Here is a 23,854-nt window from a genome sequence, read left to right on the forward strand (position 1 = left end):
TGCGAATTCTCATTTTCTTTATTTTATTCCTCATCATGTCGGACCAACTCTGCTGCTTTGGGGATTTTTTTAGTACATCTGACATTTGGAAATTTAGACAATAGTATAGTTAAAATGAGATGTACCAAGTAAAGTATTTATTTTTATTCTGATACATATTTTGGAATTCTTCTAAAATTCCTATTGAGTATCCTTGTTAAATTTAGTTGCATCCCAGGTTAAGACTTATTGGAGGCAGGCTCCATGGCTCAATAAGCTAATCCTCCACCTGCGGTGCAGGCACACCAAGTTCTAGTCCTGCTGGGAGAGCCAGATTCTGTCCCAGTTGCTCCACTTCCAGTCCAGCTCTCTGCTATGGCCCAGGAGTGCAATGGAGGATGGCCAAAGTGCTTGGGCCCCGTACCTGCATGGGAGACCAGGAGGAAGCACTTGGCTCCTGGCTTTGGATCAGCGCCATGTGCCAGCCGCAGCACACTGGCGGCAGCGGTCACTAGGGGGTAAACCAACAGAAAAAGGAAGACCTTTCTCTCTGTCTCTCTCACTGTCCACTCTGCCTGTCAAAATAAAAAATAATTTTTATAAAAAGACTTATTGGAGCCACTTTAGTGATTATACCCATGAAACTTTGTTAATAAATGCAAATAGAACCTGGGAAAATTGATGTATATCTTATGCTGTAGAGACTTAAGATTGAACATCTTTTTTTAATCTTTTTTAATTATATAATTTAAAAACAAATTTTAGATTTTTTTTTTTACTTTACTAAGTCACAGCTCTGGCCCCATTAATATGACTTAACAATGTTTTTTCCTCTCAGAATTATCTCTATTGTTTCAGTTAACTGCATGCCTTTTCTTTACATTCAGATTCCCTCAGCTGTCAAAGCTTATCCATCTTAATTCTGTTGTTCCTATTTCCCTCCCTTTTATTCTGTCCCTAGGCTAATTGAGATCATGATTCTCCATTCCTTCTGTGTGGTGTCACAGTAGGCTTGAAGTGTTCTTTTTCTCTTCTGATTTCTAAAGAAAGAAATTATGTATTCCCCCAGTTTAGATATTTTAATAATGCACTCTAAAACAAAGGTTAAATGTTCTTAATTTGACAAGAATTTTCGGGGCCAGTGGTGTGGCATAGTGGGTAGAGCCACCACTTGCAGTGCTGGCAGCTCATATGGATCCAGATCTCTGCTATAGCCTGGGAAAGCAGTAGAAGATGGCCCAAGTCCTGGGCCCCTGCACCCATGTGGGAGACCTGGAAGAAGCTCCTTGCTCCTGGCTTTGGATTGGCACAACTCTGGCCATTGCAGCCAACTGGGGAGAGAACCAGTGGATGGAAGACCCCTCTCTCTTCTCTGCCTCTCTCTGTGCAACTCTGACTTTAAAATAAATAAATAAATCTTTAAAAAAAGATTTCTTTCTAATTTTAGATTTGTTCTACTTCATTGCCACTTCAGGGTGTGTGTAAGGAGTGCATATCCAGTTTTTCTATTTTGGAATTTTGGGATTTTGTATTAGCTCTGCTGTGTATTCATTTTTCTTGAGCATTGGTGATATCTTCTCCTTAGTTGTATTAAGAGAGAGAGCAATAGCCCTCATGTCTTTTTAGGTAAGTAAGACATATTAAAAACAGAGCATTCAGTATACATTCATAGTATTTTGACTTGTTCAATTGATTTTCCTGACCTCCCTTGGATATTCTTGGTCTTTGCTGTACAACTTTCTATACTCATTAATTCTTTGATATTCCCAAATCCAGAAAATGAATGACTCAACAGCTGTGTTCCTGTATTTGCTGGGACTCAGGGTAAGAAGCAAAGTGGAGGTGTTCAGGAATCTAAAGTTACATGCTACATAGCAAAGCACATCATTTCCTATACAAAGTGACTGGGAAATCCAGAATCTTTTGCACACATATTGGATCCTGAACTATTACTGGACTATTCAGTAAGATTTTAATGTATTTATTTTCTGTGTGTGTGTTTGTATTTCTAAATAAACTCTGCTGGGCTACTTAACATTAACATGTATTGCAGAATTCTTTCATCAGTTTTTACTTTTAAAAAGTTTCTCTTTCAGTTTTATGGGAGAGGGTAGAAGTTTCCTGCTATGTAACTGAAAGTTCATTCATTCATTAAAGTTAAAAATATTTGTTGCAAATTGGTAGAATACTATTAATTCTCATGTGATTTACATGAAACTAAATACATTCTCTATTTTGTTTTGCTTAAAATTTCTGCATGTGTGGACTTCTTTTTTCCTTCTTGCCCCAAATCCCTTTGTGTATTGGGATGGCAAATGGGTTTTACACTGGAGAAAACATGTTATTTTGGCAAAGAAGTACTTAGCCTTCCTGCTTCAAGTATTCAAATATTGCATTGGAAATCAGTATATTTGTTTACTGTACAAATGTCCTTCATACAATTTTGTAATCTTCTGGGATGGGAGAGGAAGCAGGAAATAGGAGGATTATGGGTGGGAGGGATGTTTTGGGGGAGGGGAAGCCACTGTAATCCAAAAGCTGTACTTTGGAAATTTATATTTATTAAAAAAATTAAACAATTTTGTAATCTTCATCTTCCTTTTTATTTCATCCTTTTTAAAAAAAGATTCATTTATTTTACTTGAAAATCAGAGTTACACAGAGAAGGAGAGAGAGAGAGAGAGAGCAGTCTTCCAACCGCTGGTTCACTCCCCATTTGGCCACAATGGCTGGAGCTCTGCCAATCCAAAGCCAGGAGCCAGCAGCTTCTTTTGGGTCTCCTATGCAGGTGCAGGAGCCCAAGGGCCTGGGCCATCCTCTACTGCTGGATAGTAAGTCTTACTTGCCTAAAAAGATGGATAGTAATTTGAGTAGCCAGGACTTGAACTGGCACCCAATTGGAATGTCAGCACTGCAAGCCACAGCTCTACTTGCTACTCCACAGCATCGGCCCCCTAAATTCTTATGAGTATTGCTACACGATTGGAATTTATAATTGATAATGCTGAACAATTGAAACTGTCTTATTTACAATTGTAGGACTGGATATGGCAGTTCTACTTGAAGTAAAGTATGTAGCCTGCTTATTGTATGATTTTCGGAAAAGCATGTATTTATATATAACAGCAGATCTGTTAATCATTTAAAAGTGAATTGTCATGATTACCCAGATGTAAAGAATGCAATATGTGCTAATGAGTTAGCAGTCACAGACATTTAGAATTAGAGGGATTTTAGAACTTTTTCAATACTGCAGTTTTTATGAAAAACTAATATTTTTTTTTATTTGACAGGTAGAGTTATATACAGTGAGAAATCAGAAAGGTCTTCCTTCCATTGGTTCAGTCCCCAGATGGCTGCCACAGTTGGAGCTGTGCCCATCCAAAGCCAGGAGTCAGGTGCTTTCTCCTGGTCTCCCATCCGGGTGCAGGGCCCAAGCACTTGGGCCATCCTCTACTGCCTTCCCGGGCCATAGCAGAAAGCTGGACTGAAAGAGGAGCAACCAGGACTAGAACACTTTGCCCATAAGGGATACCAGCACCACAGGTGGAGAATTAACCAAGTGAGCCACGGCGCTGGCCCCCGATAAATTTACTCTTAACAAAATATCAAAATATCTTATTTAGTATAAAGTTAGTAGTGAAAAGAGACTACCTTGTTGAACACAGAAATTTGAGATTATATTTCTTGGTATTAATTTGCATCTTAAGGCTTATTGCCTAGTTTATTTCAATATTTCAATCTAATATTCCTAATAATATCTTGTACTTAGTGGTTCACTGTGTGCCAGACAATATTCTTTTGATTTTTTAAAAGATTTATTTATTTATTTATTTGGAAGTCAGAGTTACACAGATAGTGAACAAGAGGAAGAGAGAGAGGTCCTCCATCTGCTGGTTCACTCCCCAGATGGCCTAAAAGGTCAGAGATATGCCAATCTGAAACCAGGAGCCAGGACCTCTTCAGGGTCTCCCATGCAGATTCAGGGGCCCAAGGACTTGGGCCAACTTCCTACTGCTCTCCCAGGCTATAGCAGACAGCTGAATGGAAAGTGGAGCAGCCTGGACTTGAACCGGCCTCCATATGGGATGCCCCCACTGCATGCAGTGGCTTTACTAGCTACACCACAGCACTGGCCTCAAGACAATGCTCTAAAATGATGCATTAATTATTCCCAAATATTAAAAAGTGGCATGGTACACATTTGAATGTGTTGTTTTGTACTAGTTGTAGAAAGAGTTTAAAATATATTTAGATTTAAAAATGTAAGCTTTGATCTAAAGGTTTACTTTCCCTTAAGGTGCCTGTTTGGAAACTGAGAGATCATTGAAGTCTCAAGATAGAGTACAACTGATCTTATCCAAGCCTCCTTTATCACATGAGGATGCTAAATGCCAAGCCCAGAGAAGTAAAGTGAATTGTTCAAGGTCACATAGGTAAGTTGTGGCAGGGATAATTCTGTATTAGCATTAGGTATCCTGATACATAGGCCACTGTTCTGTCAATTTTGTACTCCTTCTGGAGTTAAAGATTCTAAGTTGTGGAAAATTGAATTTGGAAATTTAGTGGTTGCTATGTTGTTATGGTGAGAAATTTCTGTGTATAGCTATGAGTTGCTTAAATTTTATTCAATATATTTTTCTAGTATGTTTGCTATTTATTTGAAATGTATAACAAGTAGCTTCATCTATTTGCCAAAAGAATTTTTAAAGATTTATTTATATTATTTGAAAGTCAGAATTACACAGAGAGAGAAGGACAGGCAGAGAGAGTGGTCTTCCATTCACTGGTTCACTCCACAGTTGGCCTCCATGGCTGGAGCTGTGCTGACTGGAAGGCAGGAGCCAGGAGCCTCTTCCTGGTCTCCTATGCAGGTGCAGGGGCCCAAGGACTTGCACCATTTTATAGTGTTTCCCAGGCCATAGCAGAGAGCTGGATAGGAAGTGGAGCAGCCAGGTCTTGAACTGATGCCCCTATGGAATACCAGCACTGCAGGTGGCAGCCTCACCCACTATGCCACAGTGCCAGCCCTTGCCAAAAGAATTTATAGAAGCTATTCCATATATACACTTAACAATTATTTAGTTACTTGACATGAACTATCCCTGCATATTTGAAAATTTTGAATGGTATCACTTGGGTTTTAAGAATGTTATATTTTAGGTCTCTTAATATTTTTAGTGATGATGTTTTAAAGGCCCTTCCTGTTTTATGAAAAATGATAAGGATTTTGTTTTACAATGGCCATAGTATTACTACTTAAAGCAATAGATTAAATAACACTTTTAAACAAAGTCATTTAATACTGAATTCTAACACACTGGTATATTTTAAAGTGAGAAGCCGGATTTCTTTCAGATATTCTAAAGAAGAATGATAATCAAAATTGAAGACATCTACAGTTTTTAATCACTTGTTTTAAGTATTGGTCATAATGGTCCAATTTTGAGTTTAATTTTAATTAGCTTTTAAATGATTCAATATGTTTTATAGAAAATATTCGGAGAACATAATTATATACTCAACCTCCCTCCCTTCTTTTTCCTTCTTTGTCATTTTTTTTAGCTTATGAAATGACATTTTCAGTTTACATTACATTAAAAAGGGTTCTTGAATCAAGGGACAAGTTTAACAGGCAAAAAGCAAAAAGATCGTAATTTAGAGGGAATATAGACAATGGCTCTAAACAATATTTGAATATCACATCTAAACAATATTTGAATAAATTGATAAATATTTTAATTTCTCCTACTAAAATGCTCAAAGTCTTTAATTATTTATCAAATATTAGTGCAAAATTATGGATTTAAATGATCCCAAAAAGTGATGAATTTTTGTGTAATAAAGTCCAATTTTTGTCAAGGCTTTTTGACAGTCTCACAGAAAACTTATGTTTGTGAATGGGAAGAATAATACCAAAATATCCATACTACCAAAAGCAATTTGCAAATTCAATGCAATCCCAATCAACATACCAACGATGTTCTCAGAGCTAGAAAAAATGATGCTAAAATTCACATAGAAACATGAGAGATGCTTAACATCTAAAGCAATATTATAAAGCAAAAAAAAGCTGGAGACATCACACCATATTTTAAGACATATTACAGGGGTCAGCACTATGACAAAGCAGGTAAAGTCACCGTCTGCAGTGCCGGCATCTCATATGGGTGCCAGTATGTTTCCCAGCTGCTCCACTTCTTATACCCCTCTCTGGTATAGCCTGAGAAAAAAGTAGAAAATGGCCAAAGTCTTTGGGCCCCTGCACCTGCATAGAGACCTGGAAGAAGCTCCTGACACTTGGATTCAGATCAACAGAGCTCCGGCCATTGTGACCATTTGGGGAGTAAACCAGTGGATGGAAGACCTCTCTCTCTCTCTGCCTCTACCTCTCTGTAACTCTGCCTTTCAAATAAATATACTGCAAAAAAAAAAGAAGAAGTGTTAGCACTGATATAATAACAGACACATAGTTCAATGGAAAAGACTTGGTAGCATAGAAATAAACCCAAATTTCTACCAGCAACTCATATTTAACAAAGGAACTAAAATGAACTGGAGAAAGAAGAATCTCTTTCACAAGTGGTGCAGAGGAACTTGATTATCCATATGTAGAAGCCTGAAAAGAGACTCCAACATCTCTTACACTATGTGAAAGTGAACTCACAGTGAATTAAAATGTAATCATAAGACCCAAACCCAAGTAAACATAGGGAAACTCTAAATATTGTCAACACACAATAGCTTTTGGGTAAGATTCCAATAGCAATAGTCACAAAAATAAAAACAGAGACATTTGAGTATATCCAACTAAGATACTTCTTCACAACAAAGTAAACATCAGAGTGTAGATACAATGAACAGATGGCAGGAAAAATTAAAACTCTGAATGTTTACAGATTTCCAGAACATTTACATGAATTGGAAAAACTCCAAAAAATACAGTGAAGAAACAGGCAAGGATCTGAATAGACATTTCTCAGAAGAAATGTACATGGTCAAAACATGTGAATATGCCCGATGTCACTAGCCATTATGTAAATATAAATCAGAACACCATATCAGTCTCCAACACCTGTGGGAGAATACAACACTCAGGTGTTTGTGTGTGCAGCAAGTGGGTTTAGAGGACCCTGTTCACCTCTGGAGAGCAGAGCCTACAGGGAGGTAAAGAAACCTTACTGCGCAGGGGCATGCTAATCTTCTCTGTATCGTTCCAATTTTAGTATATGTGCTGCCGAAGCGAGCACATGTGCTGCCGAAGCGAGAAAGAGATGAAAAGAATTTATCTCAGCTAGCCACTAATATTCAAGAAACAAGGTCTTCAGGAAAGCCAACTCAACTGACATTTTCATGTCATTGTTAAATAAAGGAAAAATTATCTAGGTTCAGCAATACGTAGTTTATAAGAGAAAGACTACAGAGTAATTTCCTTGGCATAGAAATAACTTTGTCTTTTTTTTTTTTTTTTTTTTTTTTTTTTTTATCCATGAGGGCTTGCTATCACCACCACACACCCACATCCCATATACAAATGCCTGGCTTGAGTGGTAGCTTCTCTGCTTTGAGGCAAGTTTCTGCTAGTGTGCACCCTGGGAGGAGACGGAGGATGGCAGAAGTGCTTGGGTCCCTGCACCCAAATGGGACATCCAGAATGAATTCCCAGTTCCTGGTTTTGGCTTGGTCAAGCTTTGGCTATTGCAAGTGTCTGGGGAGTGAAGCAGTGGTTCCCTCTTCCTGTCACTCTGCCTTTCAAATCAATAACTGTTGTTGGTAATGACTAATAATGATATTCACTGATTGTCAAATTTTGAATCTATTAATTATAGACAATTTCTCTTTGTATTTTTAAACTTTCATAATGTTCTGTAGCCAATTTCATCACTAGAAATAAAAACTTTTCCTCAAAAAAAAAAAAAAAGAAACCTTACTGCTTTCCTAATGTGCTTATTAAGTTCTTGACCAGCGCCTGTTAGTCTTGCCACAAACTTTCTAGTCTTACTACTTTCCTTCTTCTTCTTCTTCTCTGTGACTTGTAAAATAGTATACATTCTATATACTGTGGATACTTTTGATTTATTTTATTCCTTCGGTCTCCTATGAAGTTCCTCCACAAAAGCACAGCCCTCAAAATATTCATTCATTTATGCAGTCTGCAGATTTCATGAGCTACTAAATTCCAAGTAGTATGTTAAAGGCAAGATCTGGGCCTAAGAGAAAAGTGGTCTAAATTCTGTGCCTAGAAGAGGATTTGGGACATAGTAGAACTTCAGTGAAGTGCTATGTGAATGACATGCACTCATTAAATGAGTAATCTAAAGCATACACTTCATTTAAGCAACACAGCAGCCCTACTCACCTCAGGTAGAGCAATTGAGAGGAATAATGTGAACAAAAATAAGACATCGATAAGTTGAATAATAACAGAGAAAAAACAAAATGAGATAGATGCCAACATTACTGAGCTATTTTTGAGGAATTAAATTGATAGAGGGGCTGGCATTGTGGCCAAGTGGGGAAAGCTGCAATCTGTGAGGCCAGCATAACATCTGAGTTCCACTTTGAGTTTAGGAATCTCCACTTCCAATTTAGCTCACTGCTAAACACCTGGGAAACCAGCAGAAGATGGACGAAGGACTCAGGTCCTTGCCACTCATGTGGGAGACTTGGATGAAGCTCCTGACTCCAGCATGCCCCAGGCTCAACTGTTGAAACTCTCTGGGGTGTGAGCCAGCAGATGAAAGCTATCTATGTCTTTCCCTCTCTCTCTAAATCCACCTTTCAAATAATAAAGATTTAATAAACAAATTAACTGATTTCAAAATACACAAAAACATGAACAATACTATATCATTTTTATGCCAAACTGATAAAAAATAACAAATGCTAGAGAGCACATGGGAAAAGAAAACCACCATATATGGTAGGTGAAAACACAAGTTAGTACAGATGTTATGCAGAACAGTATGGTCATTCCTTAAAAAGGATAAAAATTGGGGCTGGCGCTGTTGTGCAGTGAGTTAAAGCCCTGGCCTGAAGGGCCAGCATCCCATTTGGGTGCCAGTTCTAGTTCCAGCTGCTCTTCTTCCAATACAGCTCTCTGCTATCTCCTGGGATAGCAGTAGAAGATGGCCCAAGTCCTTGGGCCCATGCACCCATGAGGGAGACCCAGAGGAAGCTCCTGTCTCCAGGTTTCAGAATGGCATAACTCTGGCCTTTGTAGTCATCTGTAGAGCGAACCAGCTAATGGAGGACCTCTCTGTGTCTCTACCTCTATTGTAACTCTTTCAAATAAATAACAAAAATTAAACTAAGATAAAAATTGACCTACCATGTGAGAGTTATCTTGCTCTTGGCTATATAGAATAAGGAAATTTTATTAGAAGGAAAGGAGGAGAGCATATCAAAGATACAGCAATTTTCCCATAACACAGCCACTATAACACAGTTCACTGCAGCCAGGATGTGAAACCAATCTAGCTGTCCATCAGTGAAAAACAATGGACAGGGCAACCTCTTTTAGATACAAAAAAAGAACAAAATATTATTAAATTAATTGAAATAAGCCAGAAGCAGGAACACAAATGTCACCTGGTCCTTGTCGCATGTGGAAGTGAAAGAAAATAATGGATCTGAACACAGAACTGTGATTACTAGAGGCTGAGAAGGGAAGCAGCTAGGGATAGAGGGGGATTGGATAATAGGTATCAAAAATCAAAGAGGCAGAAAGAACTTCTGGTGTTCCATAATATAATGAGATGACTACATTCAACCATATTAGGTTCTGTGTAAAGAACTGAAGGAGAGGAGCTGGTAGTCTCAAATCATGGAGAAGAATTAGAAACTGTAGTTGCTTGGGGGCCAGCATTGTGGCACAGTGGGCTAACACCCTGGCCTGAAGCACCAGCATGCCCTGTGGGTACCAGTTCTAGTCCTGGCTGCTCCTCTTCTGATCCAACTCTCTGCTATGGCCTGGGAAAGCAGTAGAAGATGGCCCAAGTCCTTGGGTCCCTGCACCCAAGTGGGAGATCTGGAAGAAGCTCCTGGTTCCTGGAATCAGATTGGCAGAGCTCCGGCCATTGTGGCCATCTGGGGAGTGAACCGGCAGAGGAAGACCTCTCTCTCTCTCTGCTGCTACTTCTCTCTGTAACTCTGTCTTTCAAATAAATAACTCTTTAAAAACTTAATAAAACTGTAGTTGCTTAGCTTGATCACTTTTTACTGCATAAATGTGTGCAAATATTGCACTACACCCTGTAATAATGCATGACTAGGACACATTAATCACAAATTATTTCAATGAAATTTTAAAAATTAGAAGCATTTCTTTATATTAACAATGAACTATTTGAAAATGAAATTAGAGAAACATTTCCATGCATAGCAGCATAAGAACCAGGAACCAATGTCTTCAATGTTATCAGTGATGAATCAGATTCACAGCCCCCAGCACTCAGTTTTTGCCATATACTTTACCATGGCAATTGTGGGCATATAGTAGTAAATCAATGGACAGGAATCCTTTGTCTCTAAATCTGCTAAATAAATAAACAAGGAATTCATCAAAGAAAAAGAGATATCAATTTGGATGCCAGGCACAAAAACACATGCACTTGAGCTATCCTCCAGTTTGTGATGCCAACAAATCTTTCAGACATGTTACATTTTCAGAGACTTTTCTGTAATCTTGCTAAGCTTTCTGGAAATCTGCCTTATAGCAAAGGGTTTCCCAATTCCATTACACTCATGATTTTTCTTTTGTGTGATATATTAGTTTACCATCTAGAGATAATTTATGGTACAAAACTTTTCTATGCATGCATGTTTTCTCATTTGTGAGTCTATTCATGGGAATTGAAGACTGATTTATAACAGAAATACTTTTTCCAAATTCATTGCATAGACTTTTGTTCCTTATGAATTCTCTGAAGTCTGTTGATGTCTAATTTCTGGCTAAAGGTTTTATCGTATTTACAGCATGCAAAGACTATCACCTTTTGTGAATTCTGTGTCTATACAAGCCTGAAATAAAGAAAATGTTTTTGCACAATTAGTATACGCCTAAGAAACCACCTGTGTCAATTCTCTGATGTACCATTGACTTCTGACTCTAATAATATTTATAAGCTTTCTCCTTTACATGAGTCTCTGTTGGATAGGATGTGATTTCCAGCAAAAGGTTTTGTCACAATACTTACATGAATTTTGGAGAAAAGCTCTTCCACATTCATTATATTGTTAAGGTCTCTCCCTTGTTCAAATTCCATGATGGATTATGAGGCATTACCTATGTGAAATGACTTTCTCACATTTATTTCATTCATTAGATATATATGTTGTGCATTCTGATATAAGGAGAGATTTGGGCAGAGCTTTCCAACACTCATTACACCCATAAGGTTTCTCTCCCACGTGAATTCCCTGTTGTCTTATGAGGTATGGCTTCTAATTAAAGGGATTTTACTTTCAAAGGAGTTTTTCCCTATATGAATTTGATGATGTACAATGAGGGCTGAATTATGGTAAAAGGCTCTGAGTCATTACATTCATAAAATTGCTCCCCATGAGAATTCTTTTATGTTTGATGAGGTCTGATTTGCACCACAAAGGCTATTCACATGTATTATATTCATGCATTTCTCCCCTTGGTGAATTCTCTAATATTTCATGAGATATAATTTGCACAAAAAGGTCAAGTAGAAAATTCCCTGTGTGGATACTCTGATATCTTATGAGTTATGAAGTACAGCAAAGAGGCTTTCCACCATCCTTCCATCCATAAAACCTACCTAAATTGAGCAACAAAGATATAGAAAACCTAAACACACACATAACCAGATGGAAATGATACCAGTAATAAAGACCATCACTACCAAGAAAACCCCAAAACTGGAAGGCTTCACTGCTGAATTCTAACAGACATTTAAAGCACTAACTGCAATTCTTCTCAAGTTATTCAAAACAATTGAGAGAGAGGCGATTCTCCCAAATTCTTTCTATGAAGCCAACATCACCTTCATTCCTAAACTTGAAAAAAGTGCAACAAAGAAAGTAATTATAGAACAATTTCCCTGATGAACATACATGCAAAGATCTGCAACAGAATTCTGGCCAATTGAATCCAACAATGCATCAGAAAGATCATCCACCCAGACCAAGTGGGATTTATCCTTGGTATGCAAGGATGGGACCAAAGGCTTTTCCACAGTCATTTCATTTATAAGCTTTCTCCATGGTGTGAAGGCTCTGATACTTTCTGAGGTTTGACTTCTCAGCAAAGGTTTTTCCACAGTCATTGCAATCATAAGGTTTCCCCCAGTACAAATTGTCTGATGCTTTGTGAGCTTTGATTTCTCAGCAAAGGCTTTTCCACAATGATTGCATTCATAAGGTTTCTCCCCTCTGTGAATTCTCTGATGATTTATGAGGTTTGCCTTCTGGCCAAAGGATTTTCCATAGTAATTGCATTCATAAGGTTTCTCACCTGTGTGAATTCTCTGATGATTTATGAGGTTTGCCTTCTGGCCAAAGGATTTTCCACAGTCATTACATTCAAAAGGTTTCTCACCTGTGTGAATTCTCTGATGATTTATGAGGTGTTTCTTCTGGCCAAAGAACTTCCCACAGTCATTAGATTTGTAAGATTTCAACCCTGTGTGAATTCTCTGATGTCTAATGAGATCTGACTTCTGGTGAGTGGTTTCCACACAATCATTACACACATGAGGGTTTTCCACAATATGAGTGCTGTGATGGAGGGTATTTAATACTGAATGAATTCCCACAAGGTTTACATGCATAGGATTTCTTCCCTATATTTGGTCTATGATTCAGTCTAACATGTGATTGGTAAATGACAGGTTCCACAGTCCCAATATACTTATAAATGTTCTCTCTTTTCAGGTGAATACAATCAGAATTCCACAGTCAGTCAGCTGGGAGGGGTGGATGAATCCAGAAACAGCTGGTTTCCTTGTACTAAAACAAGCGCCATATCACGAAGGACTCTTGCATTTCTTTTTCTTTTTTGCATTTTTCACATTTTCTTATTTATCATGGTTTGTAATAAATTTTCTGATGTGGGTTGTGGTTTTGAGGCTGGCTTAAGGAGTTCAGGGAACCAGAGGAATGGTCTTTTTCAATTAGGGCACAGCTGTTGTTTCTCTCCAATTCTGGCTTTCTGTAATTGCTTTGGGTGCCTCAGGCAATTTTTCATTTTGAGCGACTTTTTCCTAAATGCTTTGTTGGTCTGAGTTGGTTTTGCCTTTTTCCTTTTCAAATTGTGTATTCTGATGCAATACAAACAAGGGTTTAGAACGAGGATCCATTAGGAAATTGAAAAACAGAACATATTGGGTTTTCATGATTAGAAATCATAGGCAACATGACAAAGATGAGTTTTTGGGTTTTGGAAAATGACATAGAACCCTTCCACTGAGGGGCAGATATTAATTTCCTCCAAATCGAGAGTGAGTGCGATTTTCAGGTGAATTCAATCAGAATTCCACAGCCAGTCAGCTAGGAGGGGTGGATGAATCCGGGAACAGCTGGTTTCCTTGCAACTAAATCAAGCCCAATATCATAAAGGACTCAATGCATTTCTTTGGCTTCTTTCTCTTTTTTCTTTTTATCATGGTTTGTAATGAATTTTCTGATGTGAGCTTTGGTTTTGAGGCTGCAATATAGAGTTCAGTGCACAGGAGGAATGGTCTTTTTCAAACAGGGCATAGCTGTTGGCCTGCTTCAATTCTGGCTTGCTGTCATTGTTTTGGGTGCCTCAGCCAATTTGTGGTTTCTTGTGTGGCAATTTCCTAAATGTTTTCGGGGTCTGAGTTGGCTTTGCCTTCTTCATTCCCAAATTCTGTATTCTGACACAACACAAACAAGAGTTTGGACAGAGTAGCCATTATGAAATAAAAAACATTACAAATGGGCATTTGAAGAATATAAATCTACAGGTAACACGACCAAGGTGAGTTTTTGTGTTTTGGAAAATCAAATGGAACACTTTGGCTGAGGTGACAGATATTAATTGCCTCCAAAATGAGTTTCACTGTGATTTTCAGGTTAAATCAGACAGAATTCCACAGGCATCAGCTGGAGGTGTGGATGAATCCGGGAACATTCGGTTTTCTTGAGACTAAATCAAGTCCAATATCATCATGGATTCTTGCATTTTTTTGGCTTTTTTCTCATTTTTCTTATTTATCATGGTTTGTAATGAATTTTCTGATGTGAGCTTTGGTTTTGAGGCTGGCATATTGAGTTCAGGGCACAAGAGGAAGGTTCTTTTTCAACCAGGGCACAGCGGGTGGCTTGCTCCAATTCTGGCTTGCTGTCATTGTTTTGGGTGCCTCAGCCGATTTGTGGTTTCTTGAGTGCCAATTTCCTAAATGTTTTCTGGGTCTGAGTCGGTTTTGCCTTCCTATTCCCAAATTTTGTATTCTGATGCAATACAAGCATGTTTTGGAGAGTAGCCATTATGAAAGAAAAAAAAAAAAAACACAGCGCATTGCCCTTTCAGGATTAGAAATCTACAGGCAACACAACCAAGATGAGTTTCTGTGTTTTGGAAAATGACATAGAACGCTTCTGCTGAGGGGACAGATTCTAATTCCCTCCAAAATGAGTGTGAGAGCGATATTGAGGTGAATTCAATCAGAATTCCAAAGTCAGTCTGTGGAAGGGGGGGATGAATCTGGAAACAGCCAGTTTCCTTGTGTCTAAATCCAGCCAAATATCACAAAGGACTCTTGCATTTCTTTGGCTTTTTCACATTTCCCTTATTTATCATGGTTTGTAATGAATTTTCTGATGTGAGCTTTGGTTCTGAGGCTGCAATATAGAGTTCAGGGCACCTGAGGAATGGTCTTTTTCAAACAGGGCACAGCTGTTGGTTTGCTCCAATTCTGGCTATTGTCTTTGTTTTGGGTGCCTCAGCTGAAATTTAGTTTCTTGAGTTTCACTGGGATTGTCAGGTTAATTCAGTCAGAATTCCACAGGCAGTCAGTTTTAGTGGTGGATAAATCTGGGAACAGCCGGTTTCCTTGCAACTAAATCAAACCCAATATCATTATGGATTCTTGCATTTCTTTGGCTTTTTCACTTTTTTCTTATTTATCATGGTTTGTAATGAATTTTCTGATGTGAGCTTTGGTTGAGGCTGCAATATGGAGTTCAGGGCACAAGAGGATGGTTCTTTTTCAATCAGGGCACAGCTGTTGGCTTGCTCCACTTCTGGCTTGCTGTCATTGTTTTGAGTGCCTCAGAATATTTGTGGTTTCTTGTGTGGCAATTTCCCAAATGTTTTCAGGGTCTGAGTTGGCTTTGCCTTCTTCCTTCCCAAATTTTGTATTCTGATGCAATTTAAAGAAGACTTTGTACAGAATAGCCATTATAAAAGAAAAAACACAACAAATAGGCGTTTGAAGCTTAGAAATCTACAGGTAACATGACCAAGGTGAGTTTTTGTGTTTTGGAAAATCAAATGGAACACTTTGGCTGAGGTGACAGATATTAATTGCCTCCAAACTGAGTTTCACTGTGATTTTCAGGTTAATTCAGTCAGAATTCCACAGGCAGTCAGCTGGAGGGTTGGATGAATCCGGGAACAGCCGGTTTCCTAGTGACTAAATCAAGCCCTATATCACTATGGATTCTTGCATTTTTTTGGCTTTTTTCTCTTTTTTCTTATTTATCATGGTTTGTAATGAATTTTCTGATGTGAGCTTTGGTTTTGAGGCTGGCATATTGAGTTCAGGGCACAAGAGGAAGGTTCTTTTTCAATCAGGGCACAGCTGTTGGCTTGCTCCACTTCTGGCTTGCTGTCATTGTTTTGGGTGCCTCAGCCGATTTCTGGTTTCTTGAGTGGCAATTTCCTAAATGTTTTCTGGGTCTGAGTCGGCTTTGCCTTCTTATTCCCAAATTTTGTATTCTGATGCAATGCAAAGAAGAGTTTGTAAAGAATAGCCATTATGAAATAAAAAACACAACAAATAGGTGTTTGAAGCTTAGAAATCTACAGGTAACATGACCAAGGTGAGTTTTTGTGTTTATGAAAATAAAATGGAAGACTTTGGCTGAGGTGACAGATATTAATTGCCTCCAAACTGAGTTTCACTGTGATTTTCAGGTTAATTCAGTCAGAATTCCACAGGCAGTCAGCTGGAGGGGTGGATGAATCCGGGAACAGCCGGTTTCCTAGTGACTAAATCAAGCCCTATATCATTATGGATTCTTGCATTTTTTTGGCTTTTTTCTCTTTTTTCTTATTTATGATGGTTTGTAATGAATTTTCTGATGTGAGCTTTGGTTTTGAGGCTGGCATATTGAGTTCAGGGCACAAGAGGAAGGTTCTTTTTCAATCAGGGCACAGCTGTTGGCTTGCTCCACTTCTGGCTTGCTGTCATTGTTTTGGGTGCCTCAGCTGATATGTGGTTTCTTGTGTGGCAATTTCCTAAATGTTTTCGGGGTCTGAGTTGGTTTTGCCTTCTTATTCCCAAATTTTGTATTCTGATGCAATACAAGCAAGCTTTTGGACAGAGTAGCCATTATGAAAGAAAAAAAAAAACACAGCAAATTGACCTTTCAGGATTAGAAATCCATAGGCAACACAACCAAGATGAGATTCTGTGTTTTGGAAAATGACATGGAACGCTTCTGCTGAGGGGACAGATTCTAATTCCCTCCAAATGGAGTGTGAGTGCGATTTTGAGGTGAATTCAATCAGAATTCCAGAGTCAGTCTGTGGAAGGGGGGGATGAATCTGGAAACAGCCAGTTTCTTTGTGTCTAAATCCTGCCAAATATCACAAAGGACTCTTGCATTTCTTTGGCTTTTTCACATTTCCCTTATTTATCATGGTTTGTAATGAATTTTCTGATGTGAGCTTTGGTTTTGAGGCTGGCATATTGAGTTCAGGGCACAAGAGGAAGGTTCTTTTTCAAACAGGGCACAGCTGTTGGCTTGCTCCACTTCTGGCTTGCTGTCATTGTTTTGGGTGCCTCAGCCGATTTCTGGTTTCTTGAGTGGCAATTTCCTAAATGTTTTCTGGGTCTGAGTCGGTTTTGCCTACTTATTGCCAAATTTTGTATTCTGATGCAATACAAGCAAGATTTTGGAGAGTAGCCATTATGAAAGAAAAAAAAAAAAAAAACCACAGCGCATTGCCCTTTCAGGATTAGAAATCTACAGGCAACACAACCAAGATGAGTTTCTGTGTTTTGGAAAATGACATGGAACGCTTCTGCTGAGGGGACAGATTCTAATTCCCTCCAAATGGAGTGTGAGAGCGATCTTGAGGTGAATTCAATCAGAATTCCAAAGTCAGTCTGTGGAAGGGGGGGATGAATCTGGAAACAGCCAGTTTCTTTGTGTCTAAATCCAGCCAAATATCACAAAGGACTCTTGCATTTCTTTGGCTTTTTCACATTTCCCTTATTTATCATGGTTTGTAATGAATTTTCTGATGTGAGCTTTGGTTTTGAGGCTGCAATATAGAGTTCAGGGCACCGGAGGAATGGTCTTTTTCAAACAGGGCACAGCTGTTGGTGTGCTCCAATTCTGGCTATTGTCTTTGTTTTGGGTGCCTCAGCTGAAATTTGGTTTCTTGAGTTTCACTGGGATTGTCAGGTTAATTCAGTCAGAATTCCACAGGCAGTCAGCTTTAGTGGTGGATGAATCTGGGAACAGCCGGTTTCCTTGCAACTAAATCAAATCAATATCATTATGGATTCTTAGATTTCTTTGGCTTTTTTCTCTTTTTTCTTATTTATCATGGTTTGTAATGAATTTTCTGATGTGAGCTTTGGTTGAGGCTGCAATATGGAGTTCAGGGCACAAGAGGATGGTTCTTTTTCAATCAGGGCACAGCTGTTGGCTTGCTCCACTTCTGGCTTGCTGTCATTGTTTTGAGTGCCTCAGCCGATTTGTGGTTTCTTGTGTGGCAATTTCCCAAATGTTTTCAGGGTCTGAGTTGGCTTTGCCTTCTTCCTTCCCAAATTTTGTATTCTGATGCAATTTAAAGAAGACTTTGTACAGAATAGCCATTATGAAAGAAAAAACACAACAAATAGGCGTTTGAAGCTTAGAAATCTACAGGTAACATGACCAAGGTGAGTTTTTGTGTTTATGAAAATAAAATGGAACACTTTGGCTGAGGTGACAGATATTAATTGCCTCCAAAATGAGTTTCACTGTGATTTTCAGGTTAATTCAGTCAGAATTCCACAGGCTGTCAGCTGGAGGGGTGGATGTATCTGGGAACAGCCGGTTTCCTAGCAACTAAATCAAGCCCTATATCATTATGAATTCTTGCAATTTTTTGGCTTTTTTCTCTTTTTTCTTATTTATCATGGTTTGTAATGAATTTTCTGATGTGAGCTTTGGTTTTGAGACTGCAATATAGAGTTCAGGGCATTGGAGGAATGGTCTTTTTCAAACAGGGCACAGCTGTTGGTGTGCTCCAATTCTGGCTATTGTCTTTGTTTTGTGTGCCTCAGATGAAATTTGGTTTCTTGAGTTTCACTGTGATTTTCAGGTTAATTCAGTCAGAATTCCACAGGCAGTCAGCTGGAGGGGTGGATGAATCTGGGAACAGCCGGTTTCCTAGCGACTAATCAAGCCCTATATCATTATGGATTCTTGCATTTTTTGGCTTTTTTCCATTTTTCTTATTTATCATGGTTTGTAATGAATTTTCTGATGTGAGCTTTGGTTTTGAGGCTGGCATATTGAGTTCAGGGCACAAGAGGAAGGTTCTTTTTCAATCAGGGCACAGCTGTTGGCTTGCTCCACTTCTGGCTTGCTGTCATTGTTTTGGGTGCCTCAGCTGATTTGTGGTTTCTTGTGTGGCAATTTCCTAAATGTTTTCGGGGTCTGAGTTGGTTTTGCCTTCTTCCTTCCCAAATTTTGTATTCTGATGCAATACAAGCAAGATTTTGGACAGAGTAGCCATTATGAAAGAAAAAAAAAAAAACAAAGCAAATTGACCTTTCAGGATTAGAAATCCATAGGCAACACAACCAAGGTGAGATTCTGTGTTTTGGAAAATGCCATGGAACGCTTCTGCTGAGGGGACAGATTCTAATTCCCTCCAAATGGAGTGTGAGAGCGATTTTGAGGTGAATTCAATCAGAATTCCAGAGTCAGTCTGTGGAAGGGGGGGATGAATCTGGAAACAGCCAGTTTCTTTGTGTCTAAATCCTGCCAAATATCACAAAGGACTCTTGCATTTCTTTGGCTTTTTCACATTTCCCTTATTTATCATGGTTTGTAATGAATTTTCTGATGTGAGCTTTGGTTTTGAGTCTGGCATATTGAGTTCAGGGCACAAGAGGAAGGTTCTTTTTCAATCAGGGCACAGCTGTTGGCTTGCTCCACTTCTGGCTTGCTGTCATTGTTTTGGGTGCTTCAGCTGATTTGTGGTTTCTTGAGTGCCAATTTCCTAAATATTTTCTGGGTCTGAGTCGGTTTTGCCTTCTTATTCCCAAATTTTGTATTCTGATGCAATACAAGCAAGATTTTGGAGAGTAGCCATTATGAAAGAAAAAAAAAAAAAACGCATTGCCCTTTCAGGATTAGAAATCTACAGGCAACACAACCAAGATGAGTTTCTGTGTTTTGGAAAATGACATAGAACGCTTCTGCTGAGGGGACAGATTCTAATTCCTTCCCAAATGAGTGTGAGAGCGATTTTGAGGTGAATTCAATCAGAATTCCAAAGTCAGTCTGTGGAAGGGGGGGATGAATCTGGAAACAGCCAGTTTCTTTGTGTCTAAATCCAGCCAAATATCACAAAGGACTCTTGCATTTCTTTGGCTTTTTCACATTTCCCTTATTTATCATGGTTTGTAATGAATTTTCTGATGTGACCTTTGGTTTTGAGGCTGCAATATAGAGTTCAGGGCACCTGAGGAATGGTCTTTTTCAAACAGGGCACAGCTGTTGGCGTGCTCCAATTCTGGCTATTGTCTTTGTTTTGGGTGCCTCAGCTGAAATTTGGTTTCTTGAGTTTCACTGTGATTGTCAGGTTAATTCAGTCAGAATTCCACAGGCAGTCAGCTTTAGTGGTGGATGAATCTGGGAACAGCCGGTTTCCTTGCAACTAAATCAAACCCAATATCATTATGGATTCTTGCATTTCTTTGGCTTTTTTCTCTTTTTTCTTATTTATCATGGTTTGTAATGAATTTTCTGATGTGAGCTTTGGTTTTGAGGCTGGCATATTGAGTTCAGGGCACAAGAGGATGGTTCTTTTTCAATCAGGGCACAGCTGTTGACTTGCTCCAATTCTGGCTTGCTGTCATTGTTTTGAGTGCCTCAGCCGATTTGTGGTTTCTTGTGTGGCAATTTCCCAAATGTTTTCAGGTCTGTGTTGGCTTTGCCTTCTTCCTTCCCAAATTTTGTATTCTGATGCAATGCAAAGAAGAGTTTGTACAGAATAGCCATTATGAAATAAAAAAACACAACAAATAGGCGTTTGAAACTTAGAAATCTACAGGTAACATGACCAAGGTGAGTTTTTGTGTTTATGAAAATAAAATGGAACACTTTGGCTGAGGTGACAGATATTAATTGCCTCCAAACCGAGTTTCACTGTGATTTTCAGGTTAATTCAGTCAGAATTCCACAGGCAGTCAGCTGGATGGGTGGATGAATCTGGGAACAGCCGGTTTCCTAGCGACTAAATCAAGCCCTATATCATTATGGATTCTTGCATTTTTTGGCTTTTTTCCATTTTTCTTATTTATCATGGTTTGTAATGAATTTTCTGATGTGAGCTTTGGTTTTGAGGCTGGCATATTGAGTTCAGGGCACAAGAGGAAGGTTCTTTTTCAATCAGGGCACAGCTGTTGGCTTGCTCCACTTCTGGCTTGCTGTCATTGTTTTGGGTGCCTCAGCTGATTTGTGGTTTCTTGTGTGGCAATTTCCTAAATGTTTTTGGGGTCTGAGTTGGTTTTGCCTTCTTCCTTCCCAAATTTTGTATTCTGATGCAATACAAGCAAGATTTTGGACAGAGTGGCCATTATGAAAGAAAAAAAAAAAACACAGCAAATTGACCTTTCAGGATTAGAAATCCATAGGCAACACAACCAAGGTGAGATTCTGTGTTTTGGAAAATGCCATGGAACGCTTCTGCTGAGGTGACAGATTCTAATTCCCTCCAAATGGAGTGTGAGAGCGATTTTGAGGTGAATTCAATCAGAATTCCAGAGTCAGTCTGTGGAAGGGGGGGATGATACTGGAAACAGCCAGTTTCTTTGTGTCTAAATCCTGCCAAATATCACAAAGGACTCTTGCATTTCTTTGGCTTTTTTCTCTTTTTTCTTATTTATCATGGTTTGTAATGAATTTTCTGATGTGAGCTTTGGTTTTGAGTCTGGCATATTGAGTTCAGGGCACAAGAGGAAGGTTCTTTTTCAATCAGGGCACAGCTGTTGGCTTGCTCCACTTCTGGCTTGCTGTCATTGTTTTGGGTGCCTCAGCCGATTTGTGGTTTCTTGAGTGGCAATTTTCTAAATGCTTTCTGGGTCTGAGTCGGTTTTGCCTTCTTATTCCCAATTTTGTATTCCGATGCAATACAAGCAAGATTTTGGACAGAGTAGCCATTATGAAAGAAAAAAAAAAATAAACACAGCAAATTGCCCTTTCAGGATTAGAAATCTACAGGCAACACAACCAAGATGAGTTTCTGTGTTTTGGAAAATGACATAGAACGCTTCTGCTGAGGGGACAGATTCTAATTCCCTCCCAAATGAGTGTGAGTGCGATTTTGAGGTGAATTCAATCAGAATTCCAAAGTCAATCTGTGGAAGGGGGGGATGTATCTGGAAACAGCCAGTTTCTTTGTGTCTAAATCCAGCCAAATATCACAAAGGACTCTTGCATTTCTTTGGCTTTTTCACATTTCCCTTATTTATCATGGTTTGTAATGAATTTTCTGATGTGAGCTTTGGTTTTGAGGCTGCAATATAGAGTTCAGGGCACCTGAGGAATGGTCTTTTTCAAACAGGGCACAGCTGTTGGTGTGCTCCAATTCTGGCTATTGTCTTTGTTTTGGGTGCCTCAGCTGAAATTTGGTATCTTGAGTTTCACTGGGATTGTCAAGTTAATTCAGTCAGAATTCCACAGGCAGTCAGCTTTAGTGGTGGATGAATCTGGGAACAGCCGGTTTCCTTGCAACTAAATCAAACCCAATATCATTATGGATTCTTGCATTTCTTTGGCTTTTTTCTCTTTTTTCTTATTTATCATGGTTTGTAATGAATTTTCTGATGTGAGCTTTGGTTTTGAGGCTGGCATATTGAGTTCAGGGCACAAGAGGAAGGTTCTTTTTCAATCAGGGCACAGCTGTTGGCTTGCTCCACTTCTGGCTTGCTGTCATTGTTTTGGGTGCCTCAGCTGATTTGTGGTTTCTTGTGTGGCAATTTCCTAAATGTTTTCGGGGTCTGAGTTGGTTTTGTCTTCTTCCTTCCCAAATTTTGTATTCTGATGCAATACAAACAAGATTTTGGACAGAGTGGCCATTATGAAAGAAAAAAAAAAAAACACAGCAAATTGACCTTTCAGGATTAGAAATCCATAGGCAACACAACCAAGATGAGATTCTGTGTTTCGGAAAATGACATGGAACGCTTATGCTGAGGTGACAGATTCTAATTCCCTCCAAATAGAGTGTGAGTGCGATCTTGAGGTGAATTCAATCAGAATTCCAAAGTCAGTCTGTGGAAGGGGGGGATGAATCTGGAAACAGCCAGTTTCTTTGTGTCTAAATCCGGCCGAATATCACAAAGGACTCTTGCATTTCTTTGGCTTTTTTCTCTTTTTTCTTATTTATCATGGTTTGTAATGAATTTTCTGATGTGAGCTTTGGTTTTGAGGCTGGCATATTGAGTTCAGGGCACAAGAGGAAGGTTGTTTTTCAATCAGGGCACAGCTGTTGGCTTGCTCCACTTCTGGCTTGCTGTCATTGTTTTGGGTGCCTCAGCTGATTTGTGGTTTCTTGTGTGGCAATTTCCTAAATGTTTTCGGGGTCTGAGTTGGTTTTGCCTTCTGCCTTCCCAAATTTTGTATTCTGATGCAATACAAGCAAGATTTTGGACAGAGTAGCCATTATGAAAGAAAAAAAAAAAACACAGCAAATTTACCATTCAGGATTAGAAATCCATAGGCAACACAACCAAGGTGAGATTCTGTGTTTTGGAAAATGACATGGAACGCTTCTGCTGAGGTGACAGATTCTAATTCCCTCCAAATGGAGTGTGAGAGCGATTTTGAGGTGAATTCAATCAGAATTCCAAAGTCAGTCTGTGGAAGGGGGGGATGAATCTGGAAACAGCCACTTTCTTTGTGTCTAAATCCTGCCAAATATCACAAAGGACTCTTGCATTTCTTTGGCTTTTTTCTCTTTTTTCTTATTTATCATGGTTTGTAATGAATTTTCTGATGTGAGCTTTGGTTTTGAGGCTGGCATATTGAGTTCAGGGCACAAGAGGAAGGTTGTTTTTCAATCAGGGCACAGCTGTTGGCTTGCTCCACTTCTGGCTTGCTGTCATTGTTTTGGGTGCCTCAGCTGATTTGTGGTTTCTTGTGTGGCAATTTCCTAAATGTTTTCGGGGTCTGAGTTGGTTTTGCCTTCTGCCTTCCCAAATTTTGTATTCTGATGCAATACAAGCAAGATTTTGGACAGAGTAGCCATTATGAAAGAAAAAAAAAAAACACAGCAAATTTACCATTCAGGATTAGAAATCCATAGGCAACACAACCAAGGTGAGATTCTGTGTTTTGGAAAATGACATGGAACGCTTCTGCTGAGGTGACAGATTCTAATTCCCTCCAAATGGAGTGTGAGAGCGATTTTGAGGTGAATTCAATC

General features: G+C 39.0%; 2 long non-coding RNA genes and 1 pseudogene across 3 annotated transcripts in view; 2 read left to right on the forward strand and 1 right to left on the reverse strand.

The window, feature by feature from the left end:
- The window catches only part of LOC149119978 (uncharacterized), a 71,448-nt gene extending 63,544 nt beyond the window's left edge, over window positions 1-7,904 (forward strand). For both annotated transcript variants that reach the window (XR_016227024.1, XR_016227025.1), the window contains exons 2-3: window positions 4,280-4,415; window positions 7,474-7,904. This is a non-coding gene — a long non-coding RNA (uncharacterized LOC149119978). The remainder of the gene's footprint in view (window positions 1-4,279; window positions 4,416-7,473) is intronic.
- Window positions 7,162-7,229, reverse strand: LOC149119979 (U6 spliceosomal RNA; annotated as a pseudogene).
- A 5,950-nt stretch (window positions 7,905-13,854) lies between the features above and the next one.
- The window catches only part of LOC149119980 (uncharacterized), a 141,725-nt gene continuing 131,725 nt past the window's right edge, over window positions 13,855-23,854 (forward strand). The window contains exon 1 of the long non-coding RNA XR_016227027.1: window positions 13,855-13,951. This is a non-coding gene — a long non-coding RNA (uncharacterized LOC149119980). The remainder of the gene's footprint in view (window positions 13,952-23,854) is intronic.

Source organism: Oryctolagus cuniculus, chromosome 21 (assembly GCF_051225735.1).
Source record: "Oryctolagus cuniculus isolate XC-2025 breed Fujian yellow rabbit chromosome 21, ASM5122573v1, whole genome shotgun sequence".
Lineage (NCBI taxonomy): Eukaryota > Metazoa > Chordata > Mammalia > Lagomorpha > Leporidae > Oryctolagus > Oryctolagus cuniculus.